Genomic DNA, 27797 nt, shown 5'->3' with positions numbered 1-27797 from the left:
TAAAAGCTCCAAAGGTTCTCAAAGAATTGGAACCCTCCTTCCTCCCCAGTGAATAGATTTCATAATGGATTTCATAATTTGCTTAAAGGTTTAAATTTGTTAGCTGTAACCCTTAGGGGATCAATCCCTATTTATAATCCTCAGAGTAACTGCACGAAACTATTATTTGAGGAAAGCTGGGAAAGCCATCCCTTTTCTTGTACAGGAAGACCTGAGGTTAATTATAAGCATGTTACTACCCTGAATTACAGCAGATCTTAACTTAGGATGTACAAAAGAAACAAGAAAATAAAAGTAAGCTAATAATAACATCTGATAATGTTTTTAAAGGTGTGGAAAATCTCAATAAGCTTTTGACAACACACTTATCTGTAGAGATTTCCCTCAGTATGGCAGAAATATGATTACTATTATCTCATGGAAAGCTGAACAGTAACTGGACTTTGTAAGAATGAAACTCTGTGCACTGTTCCCACATGCTCTTCATCATATGAATCAATTTCCACAAATGGGACAAGTGTAACTATCAAAGGATGCCACACCTTTCCTGAATTTAGAAGGCTCTGGCAGTTACATCATATTTTCAAAAGTGAAATATAAAAAATATTTTATTTCTGGTTTTTAAGTAATAAATTGAAAAACTTATTTTTTTAAAAAGTTTGTGATTCAAGTGAATGTATTCTTTCCAGTTTTATTGAACTATAATTGACATATACCACTGTATAATTTCAAGGTTTACACTACAATTATGTGACTTACATACATTGTGAAATGATTACCATGATAAATTTAGATAACATCCATAACTTCCTATAGATTAAAAGAAATGTTTTTTTCCTTATGATGAGTACTCCTAAGCCCACTGTCTTAACTTTAAAATATAACAGAGAACAGTGGTAACTATATAAACCATGTTGTACACTGCATCCCAAGTACTTAATGTTATAAAATGGAAGTTTGTACCTTTTGACCACTTTCGTCCAACTCCTCCTCCTTTCTGGTAATTACAAATCTGATCTCTTTTTCTATGATTTTTTTTTTTTTAAGATTCAATATAAGTGAGATAACACAGTATTTGTCTTTCCATGTCTAACTTATTTCACTTACCAAAATGTTCTTAAATTTCATCCATATTGTTGGAAATGGCAGCATTTCTTTCTTTTTTATGACTGAAATATATATATATATATATATATATATATATATATCACATATAAAAATACATATGACTGATATAATTATACACGCACACACACACACACACACACACACTTATCTCACAACTTCTTTATTCATTCATCCATGGATAGACATTTAGGTTGTTTCTATGTCTTGGCTATTGTGAATAATGCTGCAATGAACATCTCTTCAACATAGTGTTTTCATTTTCTTTGGATATATGCTGTAGAGGGGAATTGCTGGATCATAAGGTAATTTTATTTTTTATCTTATAAGGAACATCTATACTGTTTTCCACCATAGCTGTGTCAATATACAATCTTGCTAACTGTGCACAAGGGTTCCCTTTTCTCCAAATCCTTGTTAGAATTTATCTGTGGTCTTTTTAATGATGGTCATTAAACAGATGTAAAGGGATAGCCCATTGTGGTTTTTGTTTACATTTCCCTAATGATTAATGACATTGATCACCTTTACATGAACTTGTTGTCCATTCTTTTATCGTCTTTGGTAAAATGTTTAATCAAGTACAATGCCGATATTTAATTGGATTATTTGGTTCTTTGCTCTTGAATTGTATGGAATATATATATATATATATATATTTTCATCTTCATGTACCCTTGTATTTGGTACATCTATTTCATTTTTTCAGTTCAGTTTTTATTGTTGATGCTATTTCAGAAGTATCCCATTTTCTACCCCTTTACCAACCGCCACCTAGCTGACAGCCCACTTCCCTCTGGCCATCACCACACTATTGTCTGTGTCCATGGGTTATGCATATACACGTATAAGTTCTTTGTTTAATCTCTTCCCATCCCCCCTCCTGGCCTTCCCTCTGAGATCTGTCAGTCTGTTCCATACTTCTATGTCTCTGGATCTAATTTGTTCACCAGCTTATTTTGTTCATTAGATTCCGCAGATGATTGAGATCATGTGATAGTTGTTTTTCTCTGACTGGCTTATCTTGCTTAGCATAATACTCTCCAGGTCCCTCCATGCTGTCTCAAAGGTAAGAGATCCTTTTTTTCATAGCTTCATAGTATTCCATGATGTAAATGTAACACATCTTTTTTATCCACTCATCTACTGATGGGCACTTGGGCTGTTTGCAGATCTTAGCTATTGTAAATAGTGCTTCTATGAACACAGGGGTGCATGTATTCTTTATAATGGTGTGCTCTAAGTTACTAATCATCAGAGAGATGCAAATTAAAATAATGAGGTATCACCTCACACCTGCAAGAATGGCTGCCATCAATAAATCAACAAACAAATGCTGGCCAGGATGTGGAGAGAAGGGGACCTTAGTACACTGCTGGTGGGAATTTAGGCTGGTGCAGCCACTATGGAATATAGTATGGAGTTTCCTCAAAAAATTAAAAATGGAATTTCCATTTGACCCTGTGATACCACTTCTGGGAATATATCCCAAGAACCCCGAAACACTGATCAGAAAGAATATATATACCACTATGTACCATAGCTTTATTACCTATTCATGTACTGATGGGCACTTGGGCCCATCCAGTTTCCAGATTTTAGCTATTGTAAATAGTGCTGCTATGAACATAAGGGTGACTTTTCAGCAGTGCTTAAGTTGCAAGATTGGGCGAATGGTATTCTTGAGGGTGGGGTAATAGCTTTTCCCCAGGCTGATGCTGCTTGGAGGGGATTGCAATGCCCAAGAAATATTGCTGCTGTGGTATCAGGACAACCCAGCACAGGGATGCCAGCAGCTGCTCCCTCACATCGCTCCCCTAAGCCACAAACCCAAGATTCTCCTCAGGCAACTCCAGTCTGCACTGCCTTCCCTTTGTCAGAGCCCAGGTTCAGTGTCCATGCAGAAATCTTTACATGTTGGCCCTACAAGAGGGTGTCTTTGTCTGAAGCGGGATCTCTTTCTCCTTGGCAGACAGAAACCCTGCCTCTCTTCACAGCCAGATCATATGTGGATGCATGCTCCCCACTCTGGTGCTTCGGTCTGTGGAGCCCACTCTGGGGTCTAGGTTTCACACTTCTCAGGGGGAACCTCCTGCAACTGACCTATCCCTCAGCAACCTCCACTGCCACCTGTGGTAGTGGGGCCAGTACCCTTCAGGTCTCCACCCTTCCTAATAGTCTAATAGAGGAAGGGAAAGGGAAAGAGAGAGAGAGAAACATAGATGAAAGGGAACCATTGATTAGCTGCCTTCTGTGCCCCTACTGGAGGTCAAGTCTGCAACCTGGGCATGTGAATAAAACCAGTGACCTCTCGGTGCATGGGATGATGCTCAACCACTGAACCACACCAGTCAGGGCATAAAGTAGTGTTTACATGTAGGTACAGTGGAACCTCCGTTCTTGAACTCACTTTGTTCCAGAAGGCTGTTGGAGAAACGATTTGCTCGAAAACCAAATCATTTTTTCCCATTAGAAATAATGTAAATTGAATTAATCCATTCCAGATGACCCAAAGCAAAAAATTAAAAAAGAAAATATTCACAGCAGAATTTCCTGAGATGTTCACAATGTGAGATTTAGAGATAAAATGTCTCATATTCGTGCATCCTCTCCTTTATTTGTCACCTGAGAAATGTCTGGCTCATCATACAGGTATCAGCATGAGAGGGTTGTCTGGTTGAGAACTGAAGTTTTGTTTGACAACCAAGTTATTTTTTTCAAGAACTACTTTGTCAAGAACCAAATTGTTTGAGATGGGAAACGTTTGAGAACTGAGGTTTGAGTGCAGTTTAATTCCTGATTTCTGTTCTAATCCACAACACTATACTACCCCACAGGTGTAGGAAGACTTTCAGTTGTTTAATACTGAAAAAGAAAGTCAAGAAAACAAAGAAACAAATTATGTCTTACAAGTGTGCTGCCTCTAGACATGATAACCAAAATGTCAGCTTGCATTCCCATGGACAAATGCTCCAAAGTAACAATTATTTAACAGGAACAGTTTTTCCACTATGAGGTCAGGTATGTGAGAAGTTAATTTTTTTTTAAAGTTAATGTAATATTTACTTAATCAATTTAAAAATAGTTCTTTCATTCTTCAAAAATATACATTACATTTTTTAAAATTAGAATTGATTTAAAACACTGAAAAACACAGTATAAAAAGCACACCATCAACAAAATTCAGGGAATATCTGACCTTCAATTCTAAATGATAGCTTTGCTGGGTAGAGCAATCTTGGTTGTAATTCCATGTTTTTCATCACTTTGAATATTTCTTGCCACTCCCTTCTGGCCTGCAAAGTTTCTGTTGAGAAATCAGCTGACAGTCGTATAGGTGCTCCCTTGTAGGTAACTAATTGCTTTTCTCTTGCTGTTTTTAAGATTATCTCTTTGTCTTTAACCTTTGGCATTTTAATTATGATGTGTCTTGCTGTGGGCCTCTTTGCATCCCTCAGACAAGGAAAAGCTAAAGGAGTTCATCACCACCAGACCAGCACTATAGGAAAAGTTGAAGGGTCTTCTTTAACAAGAAGCTAATGAACAAAAGAATCTGATGAACTAAATAGATCCAGGGACATTGACACATGCAACAGACGATCATATTTCAGAGGAAAGAGGGAAGGGGGTAGAGGGTGGGAAGAGATTAACCAAAGAAGTTATATGCATAACCCATGGACACAGTTAATAATGGGGTGAAGGCCTGAGAAGGGGGTGGGAGGGAAGTGGAAGAGATCAATTGGGGGGGGGGATGGGATACCTGTAATACTCTCAACAATAAAGATAAATTTAAAAAGTAAAAAAAAAAAAAAAATTAGGGAATAACTTCATGAATAAAAATCCAAGGGCACACTTTTTTTCTTTTGTCTATAAGGTAAAACGTTTATCCTTTGGGGCACTGTGTAAATCTCAGCTTTTCTATACATGGTTCCCTCATGATCCTAGAGAATGTTTATCAATTATTCCTTCTATCTGAAGCCATTTTTTCACTTTTCATGCCTATTCACACATTATACTGAAATTACATTTTCATGTTTACTTCACTACTGTGAATTTTACAGAGCCAGAATCGGGTATGTATTCATCTCTCTATCTCTACTACTAAATGCAATGCCCAACACATAGGAAGTGCTTAACTGTGGTTTAATGAAGAGATAATTTGGAATTCTTGCTGAATTCCAAATCTGCTCTTATCTTTAGAACTTAATCTGAAAAAAAAATTATGTTCTGATAAAATATATCTATAATCCAATATAATGAAGTTATTTTCAAGTGAACAACTATAAAAGCATTAACAATATTCAAGTTTTTACAAAAAAATGAAAACATATATACATGGCCAATATATTGTCAAGTTAAATATATTATTTTCTTTAATACCCCCACCCTCTCATGAATGTATACATAGTCAGAATACCTAAGAAATCTCTACAGACCCAATTCCCATTCAAGCACATAAAAAATTAGCTAGATTTTGGTAGAAAGAAAGCATTAGAAAGAAGAGCATTTTGGTATGGTTTACTTTTTAAAGGTCTTGATACAAAAATAATACAAATTCTGCTTAGGTATTTGATATGTCTCTTAAGAATATACTGACAACATGCTTATTCCATTATTGAATGGTTCTTCTACACAAATCCTTGATTTCCCTTTAATGTTATTATTTTATGGCAACTTGTCCTCAAGTATTTTGGCTTATAGATACATTTTGTGGTACACCATTAAACTGCAACAATCTCAACATAAAATTTTTAATAGCAGTTATTGAGTAAAACACCAGGTAATGACAATGCTAGCTTCACCATGAATGAGAAAAACAATGCAACACTTGACTACTTTATCTGAATGTTTCCTTACAGACTATGGAACAAACTAGCTGTTAGCAACAGCAAAGTTCCTAATCTATAGTCAGAATAAATTCCATATTAGTTGTTTATAAATATCTTAGCAGCTCTTCAAAATGTTTTATTATATTTATTTATTTATTTTTTTAAATATATATCTTTATTGATTTCAGAGAGAGGAAAGGAGAGGGAGAAAAAGAGATAGAAATATCAATGATGAGAAAGTCATTGATCGAGCCCACAACCCGGGCATGTGCCCTGACCAGGAATCAAACCCCAATCGCCTGGATCCTAGGTCGACGCTCAACTGCTGAGCCATGCCCGGCCGGGCTTCAAAATGTTTTATTTCCACAGTGTAGGAAAGGATAAGTTATTTAAAATCATCTTTGGAAACAGAATCAGTAACTAGTTATTCTTTCAAAATGTCTTCTCAAAAAAAATTCTGCTTTCAGGTATTTTTCTCTAATCATCTCCTCCCCATAAAAAATTCATAGTCAATCTCAAAGTAATTAATTTGTATCAAACACTAGTGTTCCAATAGAGGGCACTAAGTAAGAGATTATTGTATAAACATAGAACTAATGGTAAAGTGTTAGAAATTAATTTTAAAATTTTTTTATTTATTTTGTTAATCTTCACCTGAGGATGTTTTTACCATTGATTTTTAGAGAGAGTGGAAGGGAGGGAGGGGGAGGGAGAGAGACAAGGAGAGAAACATCGATGTGAGAAACACACATGGATTGGTTGCCTCCCACATACACCTTGATTGGGTCTGGGGATCAAACCTGCAACCCAGGTACCTGTCCTTGACCTGGTATCAAACCCATGACCGGGTCAATGCTCTAACCACTGTGCACACTGGCCAGAGCTGAAATTAATTATTTTTCACGGGACACTATACTGATCAATACTTAGGTCTAAATATGTAAAACTTTTTAACTTTTCCCCAAAAAAGCAATTTATTAAAATGAAATTAGTGGCCAGATAGCTTTGCCAGATGAGACAACTTCCTGCGGTTCACATGGGATTAGAAATGCAGGAAATGATCCAGTGTTTTAAAAACATTATATATTGCATATTTAACAATAAATTTGTTTATATGCTTCCTTATGCAACTAATAATACTAATTGTTAAATGCCCTTTAAAATAATTTCTCTAAAGACTAACAAAACTCATAGCACTATCTTGTAAATATATATTATAGAAGCTTCAAAAAAAATGTCATCATAGTGTTGTAACATGAAGTGTTCAATTAGAGTACTAAGTGAGACAGAGCACAAATTTTACAGATTAATACATTTTCTTTCTCAGCCTCTGAACTAGTGTCTGGAATTATTCATGGGCATAACTGCTTTAGAGCTCTTTTTGGTTTCTTAAATATGACCTTTTATGCTGAAATGAGTTTAATTCTATTAAAAAATGAATTAATGTAAAATGGAATACGTGTATATTCTTTAATAGCCATAAGAAGCAAATATATATATATATATATATATATATATATATATATATATATATATATATATTGCTTGAGGAGACCTTTAAAGGGAGCAGTAGAAGGAGGTATGAAAACAAAGTGAATAAGAAATAAAACCCTTCAACTCCATGATTCACAAGGTAATCCATTTCCAAAAATATATCAACTCTTGTTTTCAAAAATATGTCATTCCTTTAATATTCAGTCACTTTGCAATTAATATTAGCTCTGTCATAATGACTATTACATATATCTGCTTTTTCATAAGTATTTCATTTTTGGCAGCATGCTGTGTTTTTCTGCTCTTCTAATTAATGAGCTTTTCTCACCTTGTGATTATCTAATTTTCACTTAATTGCTTTATAGCAATAAAGTTCATTTTGCATTCTTTCCCCATAAGAACAAGATTTTTTTTAATGCAACAAATATTCATCTTGTAAAACCGAAAATAATACATTATATTAGGATAGTTTGCCTTCCTCTGAGATTTAGAAGACCACAGTTTTAACTGAAGGTTTAAAAGGTTATAAGTTTACTAGTTTTTCATCACTTATTGAATGTCACACATAAACTTTCTTTGAAAAAGATGTTGAAAACAATATTATATGAAATCTATTTCTTCTTTATGAACTATTGATGCTGTGTTTCACCCATCATATTCTACAACTTACTTTATTACTTCCATATCTCATGAGCAAAGGTCCAAGCACACTTTGAGTTATTTATTACATAATACAATAACTACAGTCATATTAAATGATTATTTTATTATGTCCATCCTTTGCTTTAATAAGAATCTATACATTAACTACACATTTGCAATCAAATTTGGATATTAAGCATAAAGCTGTAGAAACCACATACATTAATTAATATATATATATTATTTTTAATATGGTCACCATTTAGAAGCAGAAAAATTATTTAGAGCTGATTTTTATATCAGGACTTTACTGTATTAAAAAAAAAAAAAGCAGTAGAGCCTCCTAGGTAAGGGTTCTACATATAAGAGTTTTGCCCTTAAGGGGATGAGCTCAATTCTGCTGTTAAAATGAAAAAGTAAGTTTGTAAAGCTACTCCCTTCATCAAACTTTTCAATCACATTAATGTCTACAAGACAAACTTTAATTTTTCTAAATGGATAACTCAAGAATATTGAAAATTCTCAATCTGTGGTCTTTTATATTTAATATTAGTTTACCTGGTTTAAGAAGAAAATATGAGGATGGAGCAATAATTACTCAGCTATGTAACTGACATTTTTCTCTCAACATGTGAGGTAATATAAAACCTTAAGTACTGTATAATCTGAGCCTCCACATTTGTGGATTCCCTAATGTATACATCCAAATAAACTTTGAATAAAACTTCCCCTTCAAATATGATTGACTAATTCTCGTTAGTGCTTAATGCCTGTAAACAATACTTAGCACAGCTGCTTTTGAAACTCAGTATTTAGTTGTTGTTAATGGGACTATCAGTTACAAAAGACCAATGAGACTTCAAGATGGGTAGAGTTTTGATTTTGTGCAATAAATACTGCCACTGAGGTTTGAAAGGTTCTTTTTATTAAAAAAAAAAAAAAAGGCAATGTGAAATTACTTACTGTCATTTGTGTAGTTAGAAACTTAATTATAATCACTACCTATTAGATTTTAATTTAAAATGACAGAATGTTTCTTGTTTTAGTTGTAAAATCTCTAATTCTGATGTAATCTCTATTAGTTCAGAACACTGTTACTACAACTTAATTTGGCTAAAAAATTGCCAACAAGAGCCCCTCTAATGAATAATACAATTGCAAAACACCATAAAGCCCTTCAGTCTGATTAGTTTCATAAAAAGGATGATGAGCTATCTCATGATTAGCATATTATCATGAAAAACAAGAAAACTTTGTTTTATGTTGTTTTCTTGGTGTTAAGACTAGGTATAATGAATTAGAGGACAGGGTAAGTAACATTTCTTCTGGCATGATTCAAATTATGATCATGTTGTAACAATAGGAAACCACTATCATCTCAGACGATATCGGGAGGTTCAAGATTTGAAAGGAGTTTGGCTGAATCATGAATTTCAGAAAATGTTTCATATACCAAACTATTTGAAGGAAAATGGATTTCTAAAAGCTATTACATATCTATTAGTCCAATATCAACAAATCTGTATAAGAAAAGATGACATTTTATCAGTGCTCAAACTCAGAAAGCAAATAATGGTAAAAGGTCTTTGACTTTTTTCACCAACTTGTACTTTTCCCAAAATAATTTGAAATTACCATTGGAGGTGGTTGCATCATTGTCAACTCTTCCCTGGAGACTAAAGTTCATGATTCAATAGTGAAGTCTGAGTAAAGGTTTGATACAGAAAGGCAGATAGAGAAGGATATTTCTTGAGGAGAAAATAACATGTCCAAAAATATGGAGGTGAGAAAAACTAAAACGGATTCATGATACAGTAGGTAGGTATTCCAGGGAAGTGTTGATGGGGAAAATAGATTTTATATGGGACCATGAAGGCAATCAATGCCAGATCATAGTAGGTCTCATACACTAAGCTAAAGAGCTCACTGAAGAATCTTTAGAGCTGACATTGTCTGATACGTATATTTTTTTACATAAATAAAGCAGCAGAGTGAAAGACTAATTGAAGGGGACCAATCTGATAGTAAAGAGATTGGTTAGCAGTGCTTTGCCATGATCTAGATAAGAGTAGTTATACTAAGGCAACGTCAATGAAAGTGGAAAGGAGGGGACAGATTATGGAAATATTTAAATGAAGAATTGATCAGTTATATTAAACAAATAGATGTGGGTTTCTTTACTTCCTTTTTGCAGTTGGTTTTTAATTTCAAGGCACCATGGTCAGAGAATATGCTTGGTATAATTTCAATCTTCTCAAATTTGTTGATGCTAGTTCTGTGACCCAACATATGGTCTATCCTTAAGAATGTTCCATCTGCACTAGAGAAGAATGTATAATCTGATGTTCTGGCATGAAAGGCCCTATAAATACCAATTATGTCCATTTGATCTAGTGTGTCATTTAAGGCTCATATTTCTTTACTGCTATGATTGTGTTTTGATCTGTTTTTTTCCTTTAGTTCTGTGAGTAGCTGCTTTATATATTTCAGTGTTCCCTGGTTGGGTGCAAATATATTAAGTGTTATGTTATCTTGATGTAGTGTCCCCTTTATCATTATAAAGTGTCCATCTTTATCTTGCTACTTTTATCTTTTTTAAAAAATATATCTTTATTAATTTGAGAGAGAGGAAGGGAGAGGGAGAGAGAGATAGAAACATCAATGATGGGAGAGAATCACTGATCAACTGCCTCCTGCATGCCTCTTGACTGGGGATCAAGCCCACAACCTGGGCCTGTGCCCAGGGAATCGAACCCCAATCTCCTGGATCCTAGGTTGATGCTCAATCACTGAGCCATGCCCAGCCAGGCTATTTTTGTTATCTTGAAATCTATTTTGTCAGATATAAATATGGATACACCTGCTTTTCTGTGGATGTCATTTGCTTGGAGAATCATTTTCCACCCTTTCACTTTGAATCTACCCTTGTCTTTGCAGCTTAGATGTGTCTCCTGAAGGTAGCATATGGTTAGCATAGAGTGGGTTTTGATCCACTCTGCTACTCTGTGCCTCTTTATTGGTGAATTCAGACCACTTACAATTGGGTAATTACTGACGTGTGAGGATTTCCTATAGCCATTTTATCTTTTGTTTTCTGGTAGCTCTGTGCCTCCATTGATTCCTGTCCTTTGTGCTGTCTGTTGTTTTTGTTTGGTGGTATTCCATACTTCTTTCCTCTTTTCTTAAAGCTATGTGTTGTTGTTTGAGGATTTTTGTGTGTGGTTACCATTAGGTTTATAAAAAATAAAGTTCCATATATACAGTAGTTTTCTCTTTTTTCTTTTGAGTGCATCTGATGTTGATTCTCCTTCAGTTCAGACCTTTACCCCTTCCCCTTTTATGTTTTTGTTGTCACAAATTATCCCTGTTTATGCTGTAAGTTTTTTAGTGATCTTACTTGCAGTGTTGTAACCTTATGTTCTTTGTTTCAGGTGGAATAACTCCCTTGAGTATTTCCTGCAATGGAGATTTTCTGGTGATAAAATCCCTCAGCTTCTGTATGTCTAGGAATGTCTTTGTTTCTCCTTCATATTTAAAAGATAATTTTGCTGGATATATTATTCTTGGCTGGTAATTTCTCTCTTTCAGATGTTTGAATATTTGGTTCCACACTCTTCTGGTTTGTAGAGTTTCTGCTGAGAAGTCAGATGAAATTCTGATGGATTTTCGTTTGTAGATCACTTCCTTCTTTTCCCTGGCTGCTTTGAGAATTTTTTCTTTGTCATTAATTTTTGATAGTTTTAATACAATGTGTTTTGGAGAGGGTGTCTTTGGATTGAGGTAACTAGGTGTTCTGTTTGCTTTTTGAATTTGAAGATCTAGTTCTCTCCATAGGTTTGGGAAGTTATCACCCACTGTTTGAATAGACTTTATTTTTATTGTTGACATGATTACAGATGTCTCCCATTCTTTCCCCCTCTTTGCCTACCACCTCTGAGGTGCTGGCCCCCCTTCTTTGGCCTTCAGCACATTGTTGCCTGTGACTATGGGCTATACATATATATTCTTTGCCTAATCTCTTCACCTTCTTTTCCAGCCCCTCTCACTCTCTTATCATTTAATTGAAATTGACTTATTTCACTTAGCATAATGTTCTCTAGGTCCATCCATACTGTCAAAAAGGGTAAACTTTTCTTCCTTTTTACAGCTGAGTATAATTCAATTGTGCAAATGTACCATAGTTGTGATTTCATTCATATGTGGAATTTAATGAACAAAGTGAACTAACAAGAGTAATAAAGTCAGACTCATAGATAGAGAGCAGGCAGACAGTTCTGGTGGAGAGTGATGTTTGGTGGTGGTAAAGGGATTAAGCAAAAAAAAAAAAAAAAAAGAGAGAGAGAGAGAAGCAACTCATGGACAGGACAACAGTGTGTTGACTGCCAGGGTGGGTGGGTAGGGGGGTAGGTGGAAGTGGAGCAGAATATAGGAGGGATAAATGCTGATGGAAAATAACTTTAAAACATAAAAAAAGATTGAAGCTGAAATAAAGAGCTTCCAGGACAAGAAAAGGCTAAAGGAGTTCATTACCACCAAACCCATATTACAAGAAATGTTAAAGGCTCTTCTATAAGGAAAAAAAAAGGGGGGGGAACCATTATAAATAATGAAATAACAATAAATGCATATCTATCAATAATCAATTTTAATGTAAATGGCTTAACTGCTCAAATCAAAAGTCATAGGGTAGGCGAATGGATAAGAAAATACAACCCACATATATGTGTGTGTGTGTATGCTGTATACAAGAGACTCACCTCAGGACAAAAGATACATACAGACTAAAAGTAAAAGGAAGGAAAAAGATGTTTCATGAAAATGAAAAACAAAAAAGCTGGGGTATAAATATTTATATCAGACAAAATAGACTTTAAATCAAAGGTAATTTTAAGAGACAAGGGAGGACACTATATAATGGTAAAGGGAGAATGCAACAAGAGGCTATAACCCTCGTAAACATTTATGCACCCAACATCAGAGCAACTAAATATATAAAGCAAATATTGATAGATATAAAAGGAGACATTGACAGTAATACAGTCATAGTAGGGTATTTTAACACTCCCAATGAAGTGTTAAAATGGATAGATCTTCCAGACAGAAAATCAACATGAAAACAGCAACCTTAAGTGACACACTAGATCATATGAATTTAATTTATATCTTCAGAGTATATCACCCCAAAAAAGAAGAATATATATTCTTCTCAAGTGCACATGGAATATTTCTAGCATAGACCACATGTTAGGACACAAAACAAATCTCAGTAAATTTAAGAAGATTAAAATCAAATCAAGTATATTCTCTGACCACAAAGGTATAAAACTAAAAATTATTTACAAAAAAAAAAAAAAAAAAAAATTAAAAATACACATAACACATGGAGGCTTACTAACATGTGATTAAACAATGTATGGGTTAAAAATTAGACCAAGGAAGAAATCAAAGTCACCTTGAGACAAGTGAAAATGAACACACACAAAAACATAAATCTATGATACAAAGGGAAAGCAGCCTGTATTGTTCATAGCAATACAGGCCTATCTTAAAAAGCAAGAAAACCCTAAATAAGCAATCTAACCTTATACCTAAAATAACTAGCTGAATAACAACAAACAAAGCTCAAAGTGATTAGAAGGAAAGAAGTAATAAAGATTAGAGTGAAAATAAATTACAAAGAGACTTAAAAAATACAAAAGATAAATAAAACCAAGAGCTGGTTCTTTGAAAAGATAAACAAGATTGATGAATTTTTAACCAGACTCATCAAGAAAAAGAGAGGGGATCTAAATAAATAAAGTTGGAATGAAAGAAGAGAAGTAACAACTGACATCACAGAAATGCAAAGGATTGTAAGAAAATAGTATTTACAACTATGTGCCAACGATTTGGACAAACTGGGTGAAATGGATAAATTCCTAGAAACATACAATCTTCCAAAATCGAATCAAGAAGAATCAGAAACTCTGAACAGACTGATTACAACTGATGAAATCAAAGCAGTAATCAAAAAACTCCCACCAAATAAAATTCCTGGACTAGGTGGCTTCAAAGGTGATTTTTATCAAACATTCAAAGAAGAATTATATTTCTCAATATAGTTCACCTATATTTCTCAAACTATTTCAAAAAATTCAAGAGAAGGAAAGAGTCCCAAGCTCATTTTATGAGGCTAGCATTATCATAATTCCAAAACCATATAAAGACACTACAAAGAAAGCAAATTATAGGCCAATATCTCTGATAAACTTAGATGCAAAATCTTCAACAAAATGCTAGCAAACCAAATCCATTTTTTAAAAAATACATTTTAAAAATCATACACCATGATGGGAATGAAACCAATGCCTGGCTTGAGCAGCAGCAGCATCACAGCTGCCAAGGGTTTCTCTGGCCAGTGTCTCTCCCTTCAGTCGCTGGCACAGGGAATATCTTTGCAAATCTCTTCAAGGAAGGGTCTTTTTGGCAAAAAAAGAAATGCACATTCTCATGGTGAGCCTGGATGATGTGGGGAAAACCACCATCCTGTACAAACTGAAGCTGGGTGAGTTTGTGACCACTATCTTCACCATAGGTTTCAATATGGAGATCATGGAGTATAAGGCCATCAGCTTCACTGTGGCACCACTACTTCCAGAACACACAAGGCCTCATCTTTGTGGTTGACAGCAAATAGAGCACATGAAGGTGGCCCAAGCAGAACTCATGTGAATGCTGGCAGAGGACAAGCTCAGGGATGCTGTCTTGCTCATGTTCACAAACAAGCAGGACCTCCACAATGCCACAAACACAGCAAAGACCATGTACAAGATGGGCCTGCACTCTCTGCATCACAGGAATTGGTACATTCAGGCCTCCTGTGCCACCAGTGAGGAAGTGGCTCTATAAGGGACTGGACTGGCTATCCAATCAACTCTGTAACCAGAAGTGAGCCACACTCCTCTCTCCTTCCTCACTCCCTCCTTCACCCTGGCTTTTCTCTCAGGTGACAGATGTGCCCCTGTGGTGTGAGTGCCAGAAGCTGTCTCCATGGTTGATCCCAGTGTGCATCATCATGCTGTACATTTGCAGACGCAGCATACTACTGGGTTATTTAATGTAAATAGTCCTTGTTTCCAATGAGGCAGTTTCTGGAACTCCTATGTAATATTACTCAGCTTTTTTTATTGTAAAAAGAGAATGAACCCACTGTTTAATACTGAGAAAGGATATTAGTCATGTGGAACCTCTAGAAATCTCTGTCAGAGCAGCTCAACACTCCTCCTCTGGGCTTTTGATCTGTGTTGAGATTCAATTTGGTGGTTGGTTTTTAACCCAAACTCAGTGCATTTTTTTTTAAGTATTTACAAATATAAGGTAAGGAGACACTTGAACACAGAGAAGGGAGAAATGTGCCTAGTGTTGGGTCTGCAGTAATGGCTTGAATCCAGCCTACCCATGATCTGTCTTCTGTCTGGAGGGTGTGTTGGGCAAAACAGTCACAATACATTCTGCACGGTCACTGATGGTCCTTGATCAGCTCTCTCTTGCTGGGTCATTTGCATCCACTAGCATTTGTACTTGTACCTGTGCTTAAACCACTGTCCAGGGGATGGGGTGGAGTTTGCAGCCACCACTCACAGACCACTTGGAGGGACTTCACCCTTCCTTTGGGTCAGTGTGGGTCAGTGTAGGTGCCTTGGTGGGACCACTCTGGCCACAAGGGGAGCCCCCCATGGTACCCACACATGCTCACTTGCTCCAGGTTGCCTGGGTCTCACCAGTAGGAGCGGGGACAGTTGGCCAGTCATCTTAGAGCTTAGTTGCTCAGAGCTCGCGTCCACATGTGCTTTCACTCCCTCAGCCTGCAAGGGTCAGATCTGACATCAAAAGTAACAACCTCTACTTTTTTCTATTGTATCTTGATAAACACTTAAGAAGCTGGAGCTATTAAAATTTATCTTGGGGAAAAGCTCAGAACTGGTTTTTCTGGTGTGTCAGAACCTCTTACTGCTTTCAAAACATGATTAGTAATCAACGTTTTTATATACATGTTTTCAGTTTTTGTTTTGACAGAGCAGCACTGTAATAATAGCTATTAGAATAAAATCACTTAACTATTAACAAAATCATGCATCATGATCAAAGAGCCTGGGATTTATTCCTGGTATATCGATTAACATGATATACCACATAAACACAATTAAGACTAAAATTCACAGAATTTTATTAAAAGATGCAGAAAAAGCATTTGACCAAATCCAGCACCCATTTATGATAAAAACTCTCAGCAAAGTGGGAATAGAGTAGACAAAGCTCAACACAATAAAAGCCTTATATAACAAACACACAGCTTACATTATACTCAATGGGGGAAATCTAAAAGTCCCGTAAGATCAGAAACAAGACAGGGATGACTGCTTTCACCATTCTTATTCAACTAGTACTGGAAGTCCTAGCCACACCAATCAGACAATAGGAAGAAATAAAAGGCATCCAAATTAGAAAGAAAGTCGTAAAACTGTCATTATTTGAAGATGACCTGATACTTTATATAAAGAAGCCTAAAGACTCCACCAAAATACTACTAGAACTGATAAATAAATTCAGTAATGTAGAAGGATATAAAGTTAATATTCAGAAATTGGTTGCATTCCTATACCAATAATAAAATATCAGAAATGGAACTAAGAAAACAATCTCATTTACAATTGCATCCAAAAAAATAGCTAGGAATAAATTTAATTAAGGAGGTAAAAGACCTATATTTGAAAAATTGTAATACCCTGAAGAAAGAAATTGAAGAAGATACAAATAAATGGAAACATATACCGTGTTTAGGAATAGGAGGAATTAACATCATTAAAATGTCAATAATACTCAAAGCAATCCATAGATTCAACACAATTCCTATGAAAATACCATTCCTATGAAAATAGAAGCATTTGTTCTATTTCATAGGACTAGAACAAATAATCCAAAAATTTATATGGAACCACAAAATACCCCAAATAACCTCAGCAATACTGAGAAAGAACAAAGTTGGAGGTATCAAGCTACCTGATATCAAACTATACTACAAGGCCATAGAAATCAAAAGAGAATGGTACTGGCATATAAACAGACATATACATCAATGGAACAGAATAGAGAGCCTAGAAATAAACCCACACCTATATGGTCCATTAATATTTGACAAAAGAGGAAGAACATACAGTGGGATCAAAAACAGTCTGTTAAAAAAATGATGCTGGGAAAATTTTACAGATACTTGCAAAAAAACGAAGACCACCTTTTTACACCATATACAATAATAAGTTCAAAATGGACTAAAGACTTAAATATAAGATATGAAACCATAAAAATCATAGTAGAAACCAGAGGCAGTAAAATCTATGATATTTTTCTTAGCAATTTTTTTTCTGATATATGTCCCCAGAAAAAGGAAATAATAGAAAAATGAACAAATGGGCCTACATCAAACTAAAAAGTTTTTGCAGAGCAAAGGAAACCAACAAAGTGAAAAGACAATCTACAAATGGGAGAACATATTTGCTAATGATACATCTGATAAGGGGTTAATATCCAAAATTTATAAAGAACTCAAACTTCTGAACTCCAAAAAACAAATAAGTGAACAATCCATTTAAAAAATGGGCAGATCACCTGAAAAAACACTTCTCCAAAGGAAACATTCAGATGGCTAACATATGAAAAAACATATGAAAATATACTCAGCATCAGGTAAATGCAAATTAATGAAGAATGAGATATCACCTCACCTCTGTCAGAATGGCTATCACCAATAAATCAACAAATAACAAGTGTTGGTGAGGATGGGGAGAAAAGGGAACCCTCATGTTCTGTTGGTGAGAATGCAGATTGGTGCAAGCACTGTGGAAAGCAGTATGGACTTACCTCAAAAAATTAAAAATAGACCTACTTTATGACCCAGCAATTCCACTCCTGGGAATATTTCCAAAGAAACCAGAAACACTAATTTGGAAGAATATATTCATTCCTTTGTTCACTGAGGAATTCTTTACAATAGCAAGATTGGGAAGCAGCCTAAGTGCCCATCAGTAGATGAGGGATAAGAAAGCTGTGGGACATTTACACCATGGAATACTATTAGCCACAAAAAAGGAAAGGAATCTTACCTTTTGAGACAGCATGGATGGACCTGGAGAATATTATGTTAAGTGAAATAAGCCAGTCAGAGAAAGGCAAGTACAATATGATTTCACTTAATATGTGGAATCCAATGAACAAAATAAACTAATAAAGTGGAGACAGATGCATGGATACAGAGAACAGACAAACAGCTGTCAGAGGGCAGTGGGCTGGAGGCTGGGTGAGAAGGGTGAAGGGATTAAGAAAAAAAAAAGACTCATGGACACAGACAAAAGTATGTTGATTGCCAGAGGGAAGGGGGGATGGAGGTAGGTAGAAGAGGGGATAAATGGTAATGGAAGGTGACTTGACTTGGGGTGGTAAACACTCAATACAATATACAAATGATGTATTGTAGAATTGTATATCTGAAACCTATATAATTTTATTAACCAATGGCATCCAAATAAAATATAAATTAAATTCAATAAAATATAAATTAAAAGAAGAAAAGCAATATAACTTTTATTGTTTTAATACCAAAATAAATCTATCTTTTTCTACCTTCTGTGGAACTAATACCTGAGTCTATAGGAGGGGAAAAAGCACAGAAACAAAACAGCCTTTGTTTAGTTTGGATTTTTCAGATTTACTCAAAAACGTTTTTTATTTCCCTACTTTTCATTTGGAAGAGTTCAAATACATAGAAGAATTACAAGGGTATTACAATCATCACTCGTATACTCACCGTTTAGAGTCTACAATTGTTAAAGTTTGTAATATTTGTTTTATCTACGTGTGTGTGTGTGTATGATCTGTTCAGCTATTTGAGAGTAAGTTGTAGACAATAACACACTGTGCAACCCTAAATACTCTAGCGTTCCTCTTCTAAAATTAAGTGCTTTCTCTAATATTATCAAATGTCATTACTACACCTAAGAAAATTATTTATAATTCCCTAAATATTTTGCTGTCCAATCAATATTCATCTGTTCACAATTATTCCTAAATTATCTTTCACAGATAAATTTTTTCCAACCAAGATCCAATCCAGTTTCACTCATTGCCTCAGTTGTTAAATCTTACAAGGCAGCTTTGCTTTTAATCAACCCCAGTGCTTGTGACTGTTTTGAATCTCTACCATTAGCAAGGAGAAAAAATGTACTGTTGTTTTCAAATTTAAGATCAGCTGGTATATTTCCATCCTACCCAGCCATTTTCTGTGTTTTGATTCTGATTAGGCCTGAAATGGGAAGTAATACAAAACTGTGTGTTGCTTTGAAGCACGATATTCAACAAAATAGAATAGATACTGATTGTCATAGACATTTGTTAGTTGCCTCCCAATAGCACCTGGAATGTTCTAGCTATGTAGTTTATTGGTGATTGATCATGGGTGGATCAATGAGCTTCTCATGTCTCCCACAGTGATTAGGCCAGAAAAAAACCATGACCCAAGTCAAGCCTTTACAAATAGATCAAGACTCAACACCAGGGCTTTCAGCTGAACTATAAAGGAGAGCAAAGTTTCTCTTTTCTGCTAGACTTCAAAAAGGGATCTTATAATTTTAAGGACTATAGACAGCCATCTTAAATCCCAAAGGGAGGAGCCAACTTAAAAATATGCCAAAGCACGTAAAAGAACACAACACATAAAAAGAAACCAGAACCTGGTCACAATTTATGAGCCCTAATGTAAACCTTACCTGTAGCTAGCATGTCTACCCCCTAATCTGTAATTATATCAGCCAATAAATTAATTTTTTGATTTAAAATACAAATTAACAGGTAAAGAGAAAAAGTTAATATTTGCAACCATAACAATATATGCAGGCATTGGTTTACAGTGAGAGAAAGCTGTGAAATGGGAATGTAGACTGAAACTATTCCCATTCAAAGATACTTTTAAATGATCTTAGACCAGACATCGTCATGTAAAAGAAACAAAGATGGGTTAATTCTATTAAAATAATTTTCAGTTCTGTCCTCTCTTCTGCATTAGTGACATACCTACTAGACAGTGTCAAGAGCCTCTTAAACCAGTTTTATTGCCTGCCCACAGAAACCCCCAACCCTCACCTCCTCCCATGCTCATTATCAGCAAAGAAATCTTTCTCAAGTGTAGATGCCCATGTTTGTTCTCTGATTGATATTACTCACTGGTAGCACCTTATTTCCTTTAGGATAAATTATAATAACACTTAAACTGCTATGCAAAGTCACTTAGAGAGAGAGAGACAAGACCCTGACTAAATTTTAGTCTCCTCTTATACCACTTTTCTCATGAATTCTGTACTGAACCTTTAGCTGTTGCCTGACATCATAATCTTTATATAAATATATATCTTTGTGCCTTTATGTACACTACTCTTCCTATCTAAATTATCTTCCCTTCATTCTCACGATCACCAATTGTTCTTTAGTTCTGAGCTTAAGCATTGACTTCTATATGGAGGTTACCCAGGTACTGCCTTTATTTAAGCATATACACAGATACAATTTTTTTATGGTGCTCTGACCAGGAATTGAACCCTCAACCTTTCGGCACAGGAGCTGACACTCTAATCAAATGAGTCACACTTGCCAGGACCAGATACAATTAATTTTGTGCTCTATGAGCCATTTGTATATCGATTTTATCACACTGTATTTCAATTTTCTATGTGTTTTGTCTCTTATTAGACTCTGAGAGTTTTAAAAGCAATGACCATATCTAATTCATCTAAAAAATCCCAGTTCATAGTAAAGTGTCCAACATAAAGTAGGTGCACATTAAGTTACTGTAAAATAAAATTCTGAATATTAATATGAGACAGCAGGCAGAAAACATGAATTAACATGGGCTCTAGGCGGAGTCTCTTTTCTCTCTTTCATACTATTTATCTAGGAAAGCAGTATGATTCCTATCTTGGGGACATGACTGTGATTAGTTAACAAAATATTTTGTAGCCTGTTACAGTTCAGAAATGTATGCCCTAAATATAGTCAATAATATTATAGTCAATAGTTAATATACAATAACTATGTATGGGGCCAGGTGGGTACTTGAAACAGCGGGGGACCAAACTGTAAAGTACATGATTGTCTAACCATACTGTACATCTGAAACTAATACAGAATACTACTAAAATTAAGCCACCCAAAAGTGTATTTCTTTCCATTAGAGAATTTATTATTTTGCAGTTTGACCTTTAGTAGTTTTAAAATGAAAACCACTAGTAGTTTTATCAAAAATTTAAAAGTGAAGAAAAATAATTTGTAAAATAGATGAGTTAAATTAGGCCATGAATGACCCACTTTCCTCCACTCCTTAAAAACACACACTGTCTCTACATATGCTTTCTTTATGGTTTTCCCCCATATTAATCAAATCCTAGGATATAGGGGATTCTGAGGAAAGAGACTGCCTAAGCACTCAATGCCGTTCACATGTTACTCACCTTTTGATTCCAGAGAATCAAAGGTGTCTTGTTGAGCAGGCTTGTGTGAAAGAGAATAAGGTCTTGAATAAATTGCTCACAAAACCTATGCTAAACTAATCCCCCAATGGTTCCCAGTGGTCACATATGTCTTTTACACAAATCTCTGCAATGCTTCACCAACCTCATGGGCCTCGCACACCTCAGTAAATGGGTCAATGGCGGCAAAGGCCTTTTTTTAAACAAAAAAATACCTTTCTGAATTTAAGCTAAATGCCATATAATATCTTTCATGCACATGCGTATAATAGTTACTGCCGCTGGGCCTATGGGCCACTTCTTTTTAGGAAGGGATCATTCACTTATAAGGTTTTCTCAAAATTCAAGGCATTTAGAATCTTCATGCTGTCACATTCCTATTATTGATCATCCACTATTGAACCTGCCAAAAAGAAAACAAGTCCAATGTTTTCTTTTCAGTTATCTAAAATAATGATAATATTTGTACATTTTAAATATTGGGATACAACAATCTTATACAATCTAAGTTTTTAATAGCACATTTCATAAGTGTGAAAATCAAATACATTGGTAATTAGGAGATCAATTGTTAACCATATCTCAAACATCTTACTAATTCTTAGTTTAAGTAAATATGTATATATTGAAATTGGGACAAACTACTATTTCAGAAAATAAGAATAGATGGAAGATGTTTTTTCAAATGCTACTTACAACTTTATCATTAAGCTTTTCTTGATTTTAATGTTTTAATTCATTATACATTTATACATTTTCTGATCTGTTCACTTTCTGTATGTTTGGTGTCTTAAATGCTTGAGCCACAATTGACATTTAATATTACCTTTACTGGCCTTGGTCCTTTTATTATCAAATTTCCTGATATCCATTCAAGGAAAAACAAAAAAAGGGGAGGTTTAAACAAAAAAGGGGAGAATAAGTATTCTAATGTCTGTCATAATTCCTGATATTAAATAATAGAAAGAAAAAGATAGCATAAAAGAATTAAGAGCTTTTGTTTCTGCTTTGGCACTAATCAGTTCTGAAACTACAGATATATAATTAAATCTCTGTGCCTCAATAGTCTCATCAGTAAAAATGGCATTATTGGTTGCTCATTTCCCTGGGTTGTGTTAAAGCTTAAATTGCTGATGGCTAGTCTATGGGGTTAACAACGTGTACTAGGCAAAAAAAGGGAGGGGGCAAAGGCTGTTTGGATAATGTAAGAATGTATATGTTATTATATTAAAATATTATTATTATTTATTTTAGGTCAAAATACATATGAAATGATCAAATAAAAAGCAAGAAAGAACAGAGACTAAAAGAGCAGAAAGTATCAGTGAATTAATTATCTATATTTGGACAGCAGTCAATGCTATTATTTTAATGTGCTAGTCTACTTTTTTGGGCAGCTCTCAACATCTGTCTCAAGAAATTATGAGCTAGTTGTGAATGTTTATAAAGATGTAGTTGGTATTATGAGATAGGACTGCAGATGGCTTAATACATAATCAAGAAAGGAGTGACTAAAGAATTATAAAGACTTGTATTGATCCTACACATCTTGAAAAAATATATATTCCTCTAGTAACTATAAGGCTTTAATTAACCACAGAGGAGTCTTGAAAGCAATATAAATGTGATGAGAGATAGAACATTCTGGGGGGGAAAAAACATCAAAAGCACTGACATGTATAAGGCGAGATGCAGTCTTCTTTTACTGTCTTTTAAAGAAATTGTAGTCTGGCGGTTATAAAATCATTCTCCTTTCTGGAAACAGTGGTAACTTTTAGTTCTAGGATTCTATATTATTATCTTAGAATTTAACAATGTATTTCCCCAAAAGGATTTAGGTTACTTGTCTCTGCTTTTCTAAAATACTGAGGAAGTATTTTTTTAAAGATCCTCACAATCTTTAATGGCCACAGGGAGAAAAGATACACAGATTTGGTCTACTTCCCTATTCCTTGTTTTTGACAAGTATTCAGTGTAGGTGAGCAATAAATTCTATTATACCTGAGTCAGACAGTAGTCACACACAATTATTTGACCAATTACTTTTCAATTTTATATTTTTAAGAATTTCCTTTTCAGTAGTCTCCATGCTGCTTTGTCTAAGATTTAGAAATGAAGAAAAGAATAGGTGTTTTTTTACTTTGCTAATAATTCTTTAAAATCCTAAATGCATGTTATGGATCAGAGAGAAATCCAAGTGTCTGCTTCATTTTGTGCTCCAATGGTGAGACCCAATCCTTATAAGTAATTTGTTCTGGAAAAGGGAAAGTAAGAAGTATACTACAGGCTGCCCTTGCAATCTAGATTACTCAAGATTACTTACTTATAACTAAATGAGGTATCAACCCTAACTAGTAATTAAAATGTTCCCATCACTAAACAACATCACTGATTAGACTTTAAAAATAGAGTAAAATTACTGTAGTAAGTAGTAGTTTATAGTTAAAAAGCACAATAGTAGACTAACTAAAATGCTATTGAACATACTTGCCTTAAAATCTTTCATAGATTTCTAGTGAGTATATATGATAAAAGAAAAAACATGACAACATAGTATCTGAATTGCAGTTAAGTGAATTATAATTCTACTGTAGCACTATTTCCAACCAAGATATATTTTACATGACCTGACATTAATTTTCTGGTTTTAAAAAATGTTCGGTTTTTTTGTTGTTGTTTTTTTTTTTTTTAAAGATTCAAAGCAAAGACAGATCGCAAGTTTTGTTATGGAAAAATGGATAAAGTCACAGACTAGATTAGCTACAGCAGGTTTTAGTGTTAAAAGTAAACAGGACAATTGCATTTTTAACTCTCTCACAGTGTGTCTGTGATTGTGTCACTTAACTAATTGTTTTCATAATGAAATAAATTACATTCTAGGAATAACTGAGAAACAAACAGTGATTATATAATACTTGGAGGCACTTATGAACACACAAACATAGATGAGATAAGGTATTGAAATCTTTTTAAACAGTTGTTAATATTGCCTTTTTCCCAGGTTTACTCTTAAAGCGTTCTCTACCCAACAACCGATTTTTCCAAATGATTATAGGCACTGATAGATTTTAAAAGAGTAGTTATTTGAGGCTTATTTATACCAAAATTTTGTTCCTAAATATATTTTTTAGCAAATAGGACAAGTAAAATTATTTAACAGACACCAAAACACTGTCTGTTACATAATTTAAGATTTCCTGTTAAAAATACTTCGTTTACTACGTTAAAGTTCTCAGATCAACACAAAAGAATAATCTCAACCAATATAACCATGCTTGTAGGGCATAACAGAGACAATAAAAACCATATGGAATCTAAACTACGGGGCTATTCAATACATTTAAGGTAGAAAAAATCATTTGTTCTCACTCTGTTAAGCGTTTAGTAAGGGAAACATTTAACAAGTTCATGAAGGAGACTACAAGGTCTGGACAGTGTAATAAGTCATTTATAAAGACAAAATTCACTATCATATGAGTGACAGCAATAAACACAGGAACTGTGCAGAGTGTAACTAACACATGTGTGACAGCACATTTGAAAAAGGATAAACTCAAATATCATAAATTCCCATGTGTTTAAAAATTATGCAGCTCAGACTTAGGCCTGTCTCTGCTAAACTAAGCAAGCTTCCAAAACAAGGGTTTACTGCCAAGACAAAATTAACACAACACAAATCTTGTCTCACATATACATGGTGTAGCAAAAGTAGATTTACAGTTGTAATATAAGTAAATAATACAATAATTAATAAATAATGATACAAGAGTAAACTCTATTTCTGTACTCACAACTATAAACATTCTTTTTGCCAAACTTTTACCCAGTACATTATATATATATATATATACTATCAAGTCATGTAAAATATATGAAATATATCTTGGTTGAAAAGAGTGTTACAATGAAATTAAACCCACTATAATTCACTTTAATGCAATCCAGATATTATGTTGTCACATATTTTCTTTTATCATGTATACTCTCTACAAATCTATGAAAGATTTTAAGACAAGAGTGTTTAATAACATTTTAGTTACTCTAGTATTGTTCTTTTTAATTATAAACTACTACTTACTACAGAAATCTTACTCTATTTTTTTTAAAGTCTGTATCAATGATGTTGTATAATGATGGGAACATTACTGTCTGCCTTAATAATTCAGACTCTATCATGCCCTCAGTATGGATCATGAAGAATCTATACATATATTACAATCATGATAGAGACTGTGCGCTTATTTTTTTTAAACTAAAATTATGAAGTGATCATGCAGAGAGAAAACTGCTATACAATTGATATTTTCATTCTATGTATTTCTCTCAAGTTTCATATCCTGGTAGAAACTGAAAAAAAGATTGTAATGCCAGACCCTCACTTTCCCCAAGTCTCCTATCATGAGTAATGAATCCCAGAATACCTTGCTATTATTTTTAACACTGTGCCATTCTGTCTGTGTGTGTTTCCCACAGGGATTTGCTGTTTATAGCAAATTAATATTTTTAGATTCTATATTAAAATTTTCCTCAAAATATTTTTATATGTTAACAATAAAAGATTCCCCCTTTTCTATAGAGAGGACTTCTAGAATATGCTATTGCTGATTTCTGAACATGTAACAGGGCAGGGAAACAATATACAGTTCTTTGTTTATTTGGCATTCCACAAGATTAATCAAGAACATTGCAGTGATAAACTACTCCAAGAATCCCGTTGCAAGGAATTTATCACTAAATCTGTCCCTTCTTTACTATACACCAATGACATCTTGAAAAATAGTGACAATGTTAAAGTTTACCAGAGTCCAGTACTTCTGGAAAACAGAAAACAATCCCTCCAACGTTTTATGATCAGTAAACTGGGTTATCACAAAGACCTATACTTTCTGATTACTTAGATAAGACCAGCAGATAAGTTCTTTGGTTATCTATGACAAGTCCAGATACAAACACTCCGAATTCCCATTTTTTGTCTCATAAATGATTAAACTCTTTGTCATGCAGTGACAAATTTTACAAAATGCCCACTACTTTAATCAAAGTTTTTAGTCAGGTTTTTCTCCTCCCTTGAGGCACCTGAGCTTTGACCCAGACTCACCTCCAGCCAGAATCAAAATGTGGAAGAGCCAGCCCTTCCTTAATAGTCCCTCCCAAGAACAGTCTGACTTTAGGAAAAAAACTGCCTGAAGAACTGCCTGTATAAGCAACCTGCTTATTCCATTCTCTCAAAATCAAGTTACCTCTGGCCATTTCCACTTAAAAAATAAAATAAGGATAGGAAAACAGAACCCGTATATATGCTGTCTACAAGAGACCCATCTAAGAGCAAAAGATTCACACAGGCTAAAAGTGAAGGGATGTAAATAATATTCCATGCAAATGGAAACAAACAAACAAAAGCTGGGGTAGCACTACTTATTTCTGACAAAATATATTTCAAAATAAAGGCCATACAAGAGAGAAAGAAGGTTACTACCTGATACTAAAGGGATCAACTCAACAGGAGGAAATAACCCTTATAAATATATGCACCCAATATAGGAGCACTTAAATACATTAAAAATTTCTTGGGGGAATTTAACACCCCACTGTCATCATTCGACAGATCATCAAGACAAAAAATCAACAGGGAAACACAGACCTTAAATGATACACTAGATCTAATGAATTTAACTGACATTTACAGAATATTTCATCCCAAAGCAGCAGAATACACATTCTTCGCAAGTGCACATGGAACATTCTCAAAAACGGACCACATGTTAGGGCACAAAACAAGTCTCTACAAGTTCCAGAAGACTGAAATCATATCAAGCATCTTCTTGGATCACAATGCCATGAAACTAGAAATCAACCAATATTAAAAAACTCAAAAATTTTCAAAAACATGGAGGCTAAATAGCATGTTATTAAACAATGAATGGGTTACCAATGAGATCAAGGAAGAAATCAAATACTTCCTGGAAAAAAATGAAAATGAACAGAAAACAACCCAAAATCTATGGGACACAGAAAAAAGCAGTCCTGAGAGGAAAGTGCATAGTATACCTCAAGAAACAAAAAACAGCTCTACTAAACCATCTAAGACTACAACTAAAAGAATTAGAGAGAAAACAGCAAGAAAATCCCTGATGAATTAGAAGGAAGGAAATAATAA

At 34.4% G+C, this 27797-nt stretch overlaps 1 pseudogene; it reads left to right on the top strand.

The window, feature by feature from the left end:
* The first annotated feature begins 4136 nt into the window (after positions 1–4136).
* Positions 4137–15021, top strand: LOC107527548 (ADP-ribosylation factor 1 pseudogene; annotated as a pseudogene).
* The last annotated feature ends 12776 nt before the right edge of the window (positions 15022–27797 follow it).

Source organism: Miniopterus natalensis, chromosome X, assembly GCF_054644295.1.
Source record: "Miniopterus natalensis isolate mMinNat1 chromosome X, mMinNat1.hap1, whole genome shotgun sequence".
NCBI lineage: Eukaryota > Metazoa > Chordata > Mammalia > Chiroptera > Miniopteridae > Miniopterus > Miniopterus natalensis.
This window is presented reverse-complemented; position numbering and strand designations above follow the sequence as displayed.